Source organism: Setaria italica, chromosome VI (assembly GCF_000263155.2).
Source record: "Setaria italica strain Yugu1 chromosome VI, Setaria_italica_v2.0, whole genome shotgun sequence".
In the NCBI taxonomy this organism is placed as follows: Eukaryota; Viridiplantae; Streptophyta; class Magnoliopsida; order Poales; family Poaceae; genus Setaria; species Setaria italica.
The window spans coordinates 23462682-23474473 of NC_028455.1; positions in this window are offsets into that span (position 1 = coordinate 23462682).

Here is an 11792-nt window from a genome sequence, read left to right on the forward strand (position 1 = left end):
TATAGCCTAAATAAATACCATCACTTGTAGAGAACTGACTTTCGATGCTCCCCCTTTTGTCTCGGTTTAAAGTTGGCCCGGGACAAAAGGGGGTGCGCCATGGTAGGCAAAAATGGAGGAAAGATTTACTCTCGGTTGGTATCTGCAACCGGGATTAAAGGCCCCCCTTTAGTCCCGGTTCACTAGTAGAGAATTGGCTTTCGATGCGCCCCCTTTTGTCCCGGTTTAAAGTTGGCCCGGGACAAAAGGGGGTGCGCCACGGTAGGCAAAAATGGAGGGGAGAGTTAGTCCCGGTTGGTAGTTGCAACCGGGACTAAAGGCCCCCCTTTAGTCCTGGTTGCAACGGCTAGGTGTGGGGCGTCGGTGGCGGAACCCTTTTGTCCCGGTTGGAGGCTCCAACCGGGACTAAACTTTCAACCGGGACAAAAGGTGTTCCTTTTTATCTCGGTTGGAGTTTTTAACCGGGATAAAAACTCATCCCCCATTATATACCAAGACAGAGGACTTTCTTCCTCCTCCAGCCCGAGCCAGTCCAGCACATTGACAGAGAGCTGACCTTCACCTACTCTCCGGTGGTGCCGAAGCAAGGAGGTGCTGCCCGAAGTTTTTTCCCTCATTTTCGTGGGAATTTCACTCAGCCAACACAAGTGTTGTGAAGGTTTGCTACTTCATCCTCGTGTTATGCTTTGATTTATGCTTTGGAGATGGAAAGATTATTTGCTAGAATCTGATGCAGTAGAAAATGGAGGGGTATTTTGAGCTAGAATGTGAGGGAGATTGATGTGTCATATATAGTATGCATTCTTACAGTGGGTTAAGAATGATGCTACCTTGTCTAGACAGTTTATCTTATCAAATTCAATAAGGTTTTTTCAAATCCATACTTGTTGAACTTGCATATCGTGTTTGTCTCGGCAAGGATGTTCTCCGCCGAGCAACAACGTATGTTAAGAAGGAGGTTCGATTCTACAAGAAAGAGTGGATACGGACATCGTGACCATGTCCCCTTTTCTGTTGAATCGAACCTCTTTCATGACGAAGTGCGGTGCCGTCCAGTTGAGAACATGCTCGCGAGATGATCACGGTCTTCAAGTTCAACAACTTCTGCAGTGCTAAGGTAAGAATTTTTGTACATAGATGGCTTCTGCTACTTGTTGAACTTATCAAATTTAATATGGTTTTTCAAATCCATACTTGTTGAACTTGCATACCGTGTTCATCTCTGCGAGGATGTTATCCGCCGAGCAGCAACGTATGTTAAGAAGGAGGTTCGATTCTACAAGAAAGAGTGGATACGGACATCGTGACCGTGTCCCCTTTTCCGTAGCATCGAACCTCTTTTATGACGAAGTGCGGTGCCGCCCAGTTGAGGACATGCTTGGAAGATGATCACGGTCTTCAAGTTCAACAACTTATGCAGTGTTAAGGTAATAATTTTTGTACATAGATGGCTTCTACTACTGGAGGAAGTGGCGATGGTGGGGGCGATCGTGGTTCCCCTTTCGTCAAGGGGAAAATCATAGTTGGCCCTCAGCATAAGCCGAAGAAAATGAGCGCGCTGGAAAAAGCAATGGATGGCCAAGGATGCTTAATATCCTCCTAGATAATAACCAGTGGATGGCTTGTTGTATTGTATCATGTTGTTTGGATCTTTAATTTAAATATGTGTATTTGGATCTTCATGTTGTTGTATTGTACCATTTTGTTTGGATCTTTAATCAATTTTCACACATAATCCATTGTCAAGTGTAATCCATTTTCATGCGTAATACGATGCAGATGGACCGGCAATGGATGTATAATGCAGACAGGCGGAGCAAGGTGTTTATTGATGGCTTGCATTATTTTCTCAAAGTGGCCAAAGCGAAGAAGTCAGAGAATGGGTTCGTATGTTGTCCATGCTTCCAATGCAATAACAAGAAGGAGTATTCAAAGGATTCCTGGGGGACTATTCATAGCCACTTGTTTAAATACGGTTTCATGTCTAACTATATGGTTTGGACCAAGCACGGTGAATGAGGAGTCGTAATGGAAGATGGCGAGGAGGAGGAGGAAGATGACACCATTCCGGACTGGGTTGCAGGCCAAGCTTTTGCAGGTAGTACAATGGGCGAGGCTGATGAAGATGAGTTTGCAGAAAATGGCCCTACTGATGACCTTGGTCATGTGATACGAGATGCACATAGAGATTGCAAAACTGAGAAGGAAGCAGCAAAGTTGCAGCGCCATAAAAATGTTGTACCCAGGTTGCTAGCAGGGCCATAAAAAACTAGGTACGACACTAGAATTTGTGCAATGGAAGGCAAAAAATGGTGTGTCCGATAAGGCATTTCAAGGGATGTTGAACATTCTCAAGAAGATTCTTCCCGAGAATAATGAATTACCGTCCACAACATATGAAGCTAAACAGATTATTTGCCCTCTCGAATTGGATGTTCAGAAGATACACGCATGCCCTCATGACTGTATCCTGTATCGTGGTGATGAATACGAGAAATTGGATGGTTGTTCCGTCTACGAAGCGCTGCGGTATAAGATCAGACGAGATGATCCTAGTGATGTCGAGGGGCAGTCTCCCAAGAAGAGAGTTCCCGCGAAGGTGATGTGGTATTCCCTATAATACCACGCTTGAAGTGCTTGTTCAGGAACAAGGCGAATGCTAAGTTGATGCGATGACACAAAGAAGAACGTATGGAAGATGATATGCTAAGACACCCCGCAGATGGGGCCTAGTGGAGATCAATTGATAGAGCATTCCCGAGGTTTGAAAGTGAAGCAATGAACATAAGGTTTGGTTTAAGTACTGATGGATTCAATCCATTCGGTGAGTTGAGTAGTAGCCATAGTACTTGGCCTGTGACCCTATGTATGTTCAACCTTCCTCCTTGGCTATGCATGAAGTGGAAGGTCATTATGATGCCGGCGCTTATCCAAGGCCCAAAACAACCCGGTAACAACATTGACGTGTACCTAAGACCGTTGGTTGATGACCTTTTACAGCTCTGGAAGGAAGAAGGTGTACGTGTGTGGGATGAGGATAGACAAGAGATCTTTAATCTACGAGCATTGTTGTTCGTAACCATCAATGATTGGCCTGCACTGAGTAACCTTTCGGGACAGACAAATAAGGGATATCGGGCATGCACCCACTGTTTAGACGACACAGACAGCATGTATTTGAAGCACTGTAAGAAGGTCGTCTATATGGGTCATCGTCGATTTCTCCTTGCTCACCACCAGCTGAGAAAGAGCGGGATGCATTTCAAAGGGGTGCCAGACCATCGTAAAAAACCTGCACACCGTAATGGAAAGTGTGTCTTCGAGATGATGAAGGATGTAAATTTAGTCTTTGGAAAGGGTCTTGGTAGCCAACCTGTTCCGAACGACGATAACGAACATGCACCCATGTGGAAGAAAAATTCAATATTTTGGGAGCTACCTTATTGGGAAATCCTAGAGGTTCGCAACGTAATAGACGTGATGCACCTGACGAAGAATCTTTGCGTAAACGTGCTAGGCTTCATGGGTGTTTATGGAACCTCGAAAGATACATTGGAAGCACGACAGGACCTGAAAGCCATGGGGCAACGAGATGACCTACATCCGGAAAAGCGAGATAATGGACAGCACTACTTATGTCCTGCCAGTTATACTCTCAGCAAGGAAGAGAAGGATAGCATGTTTGAATGCTTGAATAGTATGAAGGTCCCGTCTGGGTACTCCTCGAATATAAAGGGAATAATAAATATGAAACAAAAGAAGTTTACAAATCTCAAGGTCCATGACTGCCACATGTTGATGACCCAGTTGCTTCCGGTTGCACTGAGGGGTGTTCTACCAGAAAATGTCCGGTTGCCGCTTGTAAAGCTATGCACGTTTCTCAATGCGATTTCACAGAAGGAAATCGATCCATCCAAGCTATCAAAGCTACAGAACGATGTGGTGCAATGTCTTGTTAGTTTTGAGTTGTTATTTCCACCATCCTTCTTCAATATTATGACGCACTTACTCGTTCATCTAGTAAAAGAGATTGGTATTCTTGGACCTGTATACCTGCACAATATGTGGCCTTTCGAGAGGTTCATGGCAGTCCTAAAAAACTATGTTCTTAATCGTGCCCGTCCAAAAGGAAGCATTGCCAAGGGATATGGAACAGAGGAGGTGATCGAGTTTTGCGTTGATTTTATTGATTCAATTGACTCGATTGGGGTTCTAACTTCACGCCACGAGAGGAGGCTCCGAGGAATGGGCACCCTTGTAAGGAAATCAAGTTTGAGCAATGATACTGATTTGTTCAACAAGGCACACTACACTGTTCTACAACAGTCATCCTTTGTGTCTCCGTATATCGAGCAGCACAAGCAGATGGTAGTTTTCAAACACCCGACCAAATCCGATGCTTGGCTTACCCGTCATCACATGGAAACTTTTCCCTCCTGGTTGCGCCAACAACTTATGGGTAACTCTGAGATTCACCCACAGCTTGTCTGGTTAGCCAGGGGACCTGCTAGCACAATCGTCAAATTCGAAGGCTATGAGATAAATGGTTACACATTTTACACGAGAGCCCAGGACCAGAAAAGCACGAACCAGAATAGTGGTGCCCGCATAGATGCCATGGACAGAAATAATAGCAAGGAGTCATATTATGGTTTCATACAGGAGATATGGGAACTCGAATACGGACCGTTGTACATCCCTCTATTTCTTTGCAATTGGGTGAAGCTAACTGCCGTAACCAAAGATCAGTACGGAATGACAATAGTAGATCTGAGCAAGACTGGATACAATGATGATTCATTCGTACTTGCCAATGATGTGCATCAGGTGTTCTATGTGAAGGATATGTGTAGCAAACCCAAGAGAAATCCAGAAGAGACATGGGAGCGAAAGTGCCACATAGTTCTTCCAGGTAAAAGGAAAATCGTGGGAGTCGAGGATAAAACAGACCAATCAGATGATTATGATCAGTTTGATGGCATGCCTCCATTCGCAGCTGAAGTTGATCCAAGCATCCTGCTATCCAAGGAAGAGGCTCCATACTTACGCCGCAATCATGATCAAGGAACTTTCGTGAAGAAGAAATTTTACAATGTTGTATTGTAATGCGCTAAATTTACATGACCTTTGTGTAGTACTTGATACAATTTTTAATTTACCCTATGTATGATTTCATGTGTTCTTAAATTTGTTAGGTGAAGATTTATTAGATAAACATGAACAATAGTAACCACATACATACATGGATTTTTTTACGCGTTGAAATTATTTAATTGAATAATTTCTTGATCACGGCGATGCAGTAAAATAAATATTTTAGAGGCTAAATGAACTGGTATAGAATTAATGACTACATCACACTTATTGTCAATATACTCGCTAATTAAATATATTTTTGCATGTACAAAATATGTGAAGGTTTTTGTTTTTCATCTTGAAATGCAGTGAAAATATAAATAAAATCCATTTCCAAAAAACAGGTGGGAGACGAAAAATGGGAAAAGGCCCTTTTGTCCCGTGTGCCAACAGCAACCGGGACAAAAGATCCCCCCTTTTATCCTGGTTGCAAACTGCAACCAGGATAAAAGGGTAGTTTTCGACTCGTGCCGGGACGTACCCTTTTATCCCAGTTACAATTGGCAACCGGGATAAAAGGGGGGCCCTTTTGTCCCGGTTGGTGGTGGCACTCGGGATAAAAGGGTAGACTCCCAATCCCTCCTGGTGGACGTACCCTTGTATCGTGGGTTCCATCACCAACCGGGATAAAAGGGCGGCCTTTTATCCCGGTTGGTAATGGGACCCGGGACAAAAGGTCCTTTAGTCCCGGGTGCCATTACGAATCAGGATAAAGAGGGGGGGGGGGATAAAAGGCACTGTAGCCTCTTCTACCCCCCATGCCAGTTACACTTAGCCAAAATTTCGCCAAAATCTCGCGCTCTGCTCCATCGCCGCCCGTCCGCCTCCCTCGCCTGCGCCGTCGTCGTCGTCCCCCATTGCCCCAGCCATTGTTGTCCCGCCGCCCGACCACCTCGCCCGCGCACAGACAGCCTCCTCCTCCATCGCCCCGGCTCGCCTCGATCCTCCTCCGTCGCGCCCCGGCCCCTCAACCTCGTCGCCGCCGGCCGCCTCCATCGCGGGGCCTTGTCGCCACCTCCGTCCTCGTCGCCGCCTCTATTGCACGCGCTGCCTCGTCGCCCCTCATCGTCGGTCGCCTCCGTCCGGCGTTTGCTTCGCTCCGTCCTCGCCTCCGCTGTCCCGCCGCCACAGCCACCGCCGTCCCGCCACCCCGGCCACCATCGACCGCGCGAGGTCCGCCAGCACTGGCGTCGGGAGTACCGCTCTTGCTGACGCAAGCCCACCGCTTGCGTCAGCAAGGGCCTTTTTTTAGTTAGAAAATAAATAGAAATGAGTAGTAATTAGTTAGAAAATCAATAGATATTTGTATATGTGTTAGAAAATTAAATTAGTAGAAATTAGTAGTAATTAGTTAGTCGCTCCGCCTAGGTTAGAAATGAATCGTGTTTCATTGTGGTTCAATCCTTCGCATAGGAGACGGTAGCTAACTCTAGAGACGCCCGTCCTCACTTCAGCCTAGGTTAGAAATTAATCGTTGCTGCGGCCACCTCGCTCCATCCCCGCCTCCGCCGTCCCGCCGCCCCGACCGCCGCCGTCCCAACCTAGGCACCGCCGACCGCGCGAGGTCCGCCGGCACTAGCGCCGTGAACGAATTTGTTACAAAATCAATAGATATTTGTATATTAGTTAGAAAATCAAATTAGTAGGAATTACTAGTAATTAGTAGTAATTTGCTAGAAATTCCAATAAATATGTACAAATTAGTAGAAATTTGGTAGAAATTCGTACAAAGTACTACTAATTTGTTGAAATTTGTATAAACATTCCGGACTTTGTGGGATTCATGCTATTGTAAAATTAGTAGTAATTAGTAGTAATTTGCTAGAAATTCCAATAAATATGTATAAATTAGTAGAAATTTGGTAGAAATTCGTACAAAGTACTACTAATTTGTTGAAATTTGTATAAACATTCCGGACTATGTGGGATTCATGTTATTGTAAAATTAGTAGTAACTAGTAGTAATTTGCTAGAAATTCCAATGAATATGTATAAATTAGTAGATATTTGGTAGAAATTCATACAAAGTACTATTAATTTGTTGAAATTTGTATAAACATTTCGGACTTTGTGGGATTCATGTTATTTTATGATTTTATGTATATACCCTTATGTACATATAACTAAGGCGATTTCTATGACTGTCATGTATGATTCCATGTATGTTTCAATCAATAGTTGAAGTGGAGCAGATAATCGCTGGTGATGGTAGTGGCGACAACCTTCCACTATCATACACCGATGAAGAGGGCACGCAGGCGGACATGTTCCTCAACATGTCCGCCGATGGGAATGAAGAGCATGAGCCCCAGCAACACCTTGCCGTGGCGGAAGGTTCCGGCGAGGTATATATAACGAATCTTGTATTGTTTCACGCCACCGTTACTACTACGTACTAATTAACGAATCTTGAATTGTTAGCCCTTTGGATCGACGCAAGGGCAGAAGACCCGAGGTCATAGAAAGATGATGGAAGGAAGGCTTGTCATCACGGAAGTGACAGAAGAGGGTAGGCCGGTTGCTCCCAAGAAAGTAGCAAAGAAGTACGTGAGTCAGATCGGGGCAATCGTCTGGGACAACGTTCCTATCAGCATCAGAGAATGGAAGGGCAGAAGCACTAATCCGTATGCCCTCCTGGAGACAGAAAAGAATATGCTGTGGGAAGACGTCAGGAGACATTTCACATTCCCCGAAGGATATATTGAAAAGGATGTGAAAGCGTGGACGCTGAAGAAGATGGCTACACAATTCCAGACATTCAAGAAGATGCTGGATGCCCACTACATTAAGAAGGGCTGAACTCCAGACTTCAACGCGTGGCCAAAGTTGAGGGACCACTAGGAGGCATTTGTTGAATATAAGAGGAGTGAAGACGGTGTGAAAAAGATCCTGACCAACACTGCAAATGCTAGTCAGAAGGGCTACCATCATCATCTGGGGTGAGGTGGTTATGGCACAGCAATTCCCAAGTGGAGGAAGATGGAACAAGATCTGATCGAACGGGGAATCGTACCTGCAACTATCGAATGGCCAGAACGATCAAAAAATTGGTATTACGCTCATGGAGGCTCCCTGAGCCAAGAGGATGGGATGTTGATTTTCAATGACACAATACGTGAGAAGGCCGAACGTCTTATGAAGAACATTGAAGATTCTAAGGCTGGGAGATTGAAGGTGGACTGAGAGAATGATGAGCTCACATTGGCCCTTGGTAATCCTGAGCACCCAAGACGTTGCCGAGGGTTTGGGGTCATTCTGTGGAAGTTTGCTTTCCGAGGTGACAGTGCATCGTACAGAAGCCGCAAGCGAAGAAAGGAATAGATCGAGGAGAGCTGGCGGCATATGCTAGAATTTAAAGTGCAGGCACAAGAAAAAAGAATGATGGAGGAAATCAATCGTTGAGTGGCCCACGCAGTTGCGGAGTTGGCCCAATCTGGAGCATTGCCGAATGCAAACTACGCCAGCCCTTCTCAACGCCTCTTGAGCAGTTGTGCTTCTACAGGGGTCCCCGATGCGCAGACGCCCAGGTTACCCGTGGAGGAGCAACGGTTCCCCGTGGATGCCATCACCCAACGCACCACATGTGAGCTGCATGCACCAGTCGGCAACCTCACTATTAAGGTATACTTATACATAATATTTATGCAATCTTGTCAATTGATCCATGCCTCATGATCGGACTTTAATAACTTGTTTACTTCTACTATATGTACAGGTAGCGTACGGGAGTGCGTTAGCAACCCTGGCGGGGCAGAGCAGTCATGCCATTGGAAAAGACACTGGAAGATGTGCTTCATGGGATCATTCTATGGCGAAAATGCTACATCATTATTTCCAGCACGGAGCCATCTCCTCAGAGCTCAAGACCGCTCCCCGTAGATCCGCAGCAGCGACCTTCTCCTCATAGCTCAAGACCGTCATCTCCTGCACAACCTGCTCCAGGACCGGCGCTTCCTGCTATATCAAGGTCTCCATCTCCACCACATCCTGGTGGTGGGAGCGACGACGACAATAACAACACTCCTCCCCGATCACCGTCGTCGGCACCAAGAGCTGCCCCCATGAAGGAACTTGCAGCACCACTAAAGAAGTCACGAGCACCACCTCCCAAGCAAAGACAGAGAAAGAAGAAAACAAAGGAGCCTGAAGTGACTCGTAAGGAATGCTGGGAGACAATGACTCATGTGGAACAGTGGGCAGAAATCCAACGAGAGGCCAGTGAGTGGTTCAAGAAACAAGCAGAAGAAAAAAAGTAAGGGAGATGGAGCCACCACCAGTAAATCGAAGAGATTTAAACTTTTTTATCAGGATGGAAGAAGGAGCCAAGAAAAGGATACCACTCTTATCAAACAATGAATGGGCTTTAGTAAAGGCTCATTAAAAGGATAAAAGGAAAGGAAAGTCATCTTCCAGTGGTGCTGTCCCTGACCTCAGCCATTTATCAAAAAAAGACGCTCAAAAGGTAGCAGCAATGCCCTTGGATCAACATGTAGAAGTATTGAAATTCATGCAAGGAACAGGTCTGGGACTTGATGAATGCTTAGGGCAAGTTGAGACGCCAACTGCACCGCCCCCTGAGCCGAGATGGCCTTATGAGCTAGGCAAACCTCTTGTAAGGCCCAATCTGGTACGGAAGCTATCAACAAAGATGTACGCATTCCATCAATGGTACATGATGGCATCCGCCGACTCGAGGGAGATGCTCGGCCTGAAGGTAAAACCAATAGATTTTTACAGCGAAGGCGAGAAAGTGTTGTGGCTAGACTTGAAGGATATATACGAAGTGTACCATCATAATGCCCTGAACGTCTCTCTGATCAGCGCTTGGGTTCTGTAAGTGTCCGTTTATCTCTACATGCAAATTTTGGCGTGCGTCACCGTACTAACTTCGTCTTCCATTTTATGTAGAATGCTAATTCAGACGTGCTGACGAGAGGCGTACCTACATATAGGCTTCATGGATCCATCTGTAGTTAACCAACAATAGATACAATTAGCGCCAGAAAAAACCTTGGTGGAAGTATACAATTTCCTAGACAAACAAACATTCAAGGATTTCATACTACTTCCATACAACTTCAACTAAGTGTGTGTATACTGTCTACTTTCGTTGTCTTTTTCCTTATCTCTACATGTTAGTTAGCTCTAATATGCATGAACATTTTACGTACGCAGCTTCCACTGGATCCTTATTATAATTGAGCCTGAAAGGAGCCACGTCACTGTCTTTGATTCGTTGAGGAAAGATCCAGTGGAGTACCAAGACATGCAAGACATGCTAGGCTTGTAATAATTCTGGACCTTTATCTCTATGCAAAAGTTTGTTTCCTAAATTTTATCCTTGTTACACTATATTAGTCATTATTCTAATCCATAGCGCATGGAAACAATTCATATGGACACACAAAGGTCCATTCAAAGAAAAACTTACATGGAACACAGACTTCCCGGTACGTATGAAGTCTACACATTTATTACATTGTATAACATGAATATTTCATAACTTATTTTTTTCCGCACTGAAGTGCTTAAGATAGGAACCCGGAAATAATCTATATGGCTACTACATTTGTGAGCACATGCACAGTTTTATGGGACCCAAGGGACTAAAGATGACGCCGCACAACTTTAAAGTACGTAAAATAAAACTATTACTAGTTAATTATTTTCTAGCTCCTTATATTTATTTGTTCGTGTAACATTCACAAATTTTCAAATTATAGATGTTAAATATTCAACAAGGACTCTTGAAGGAAGAAAGAGTGGCGGCAATATGTGAAGGTCTCATTGGATTCCTAATGGACGAGGTGGTAAATCCAAAAGGAGAATTTTATTACGATGGACGACAATTAGACGCTCCGATCAGCAACACCTCGACGGGAAGATTGTAGATATATACTTTGATTTATTTGTATATATAATATGCACTAATTATGATCGATTTGTACTAGTTGAATTGTGTATATGAATTGTGTATATGAATTGTGTATATATATAGTAATTGTATAATTACAAATCTCATTCGTTTAAATACTAGTTGATTTCATTCTAAAAAAATCTCAACTACTAAAGGTTAACAAAAGGGCCGCGGTACTACGTACGTGATGCATGCATGAAAATTTCAGGCGCCAGGCAGGGTGCCATGCAGGGTGCCATTTAGTCCCGGTTGGATTCCAACCAGGACTAAAGGGTAACCCTTTACTCCCGGTTGGGAAACCCAACCGGGACTAAAGGTGCACCCTTTACTCCCGGTTGCTTTTACCATCCAGGAGTAAAGGGTCTGTTCCGCGCCTGGCGTCGCAGGCCCTTTAGTCCCGGTTGGTGACACCAACCAGGACGAAAGGTTGACCTTTACTCCCGGTTGAAAGACCCGGGACTAAAGCCCCCCCCACTTTTGTCCCGGTTGGTTTATCCCAGATGGATTTTCGGGAGATATGCACCCTACCAACTGGGACTAAAGGCCAATTCTCTACTAGTCGTTGTAACGGCTAGTTCTGGGGTGTCGGTGGTGTGACCCTTTTGTCCCGGTTGGTAATTCCAACCGGGAGTAAACTTTCAACCGGGACAAAAGGTGTTCCTTTTTGTCTCGGTTGGAGTTTTTAACCGGGATAAAAACTCATCCCCATTATATACCAAGATAGAGGCCTTTCTTTCTC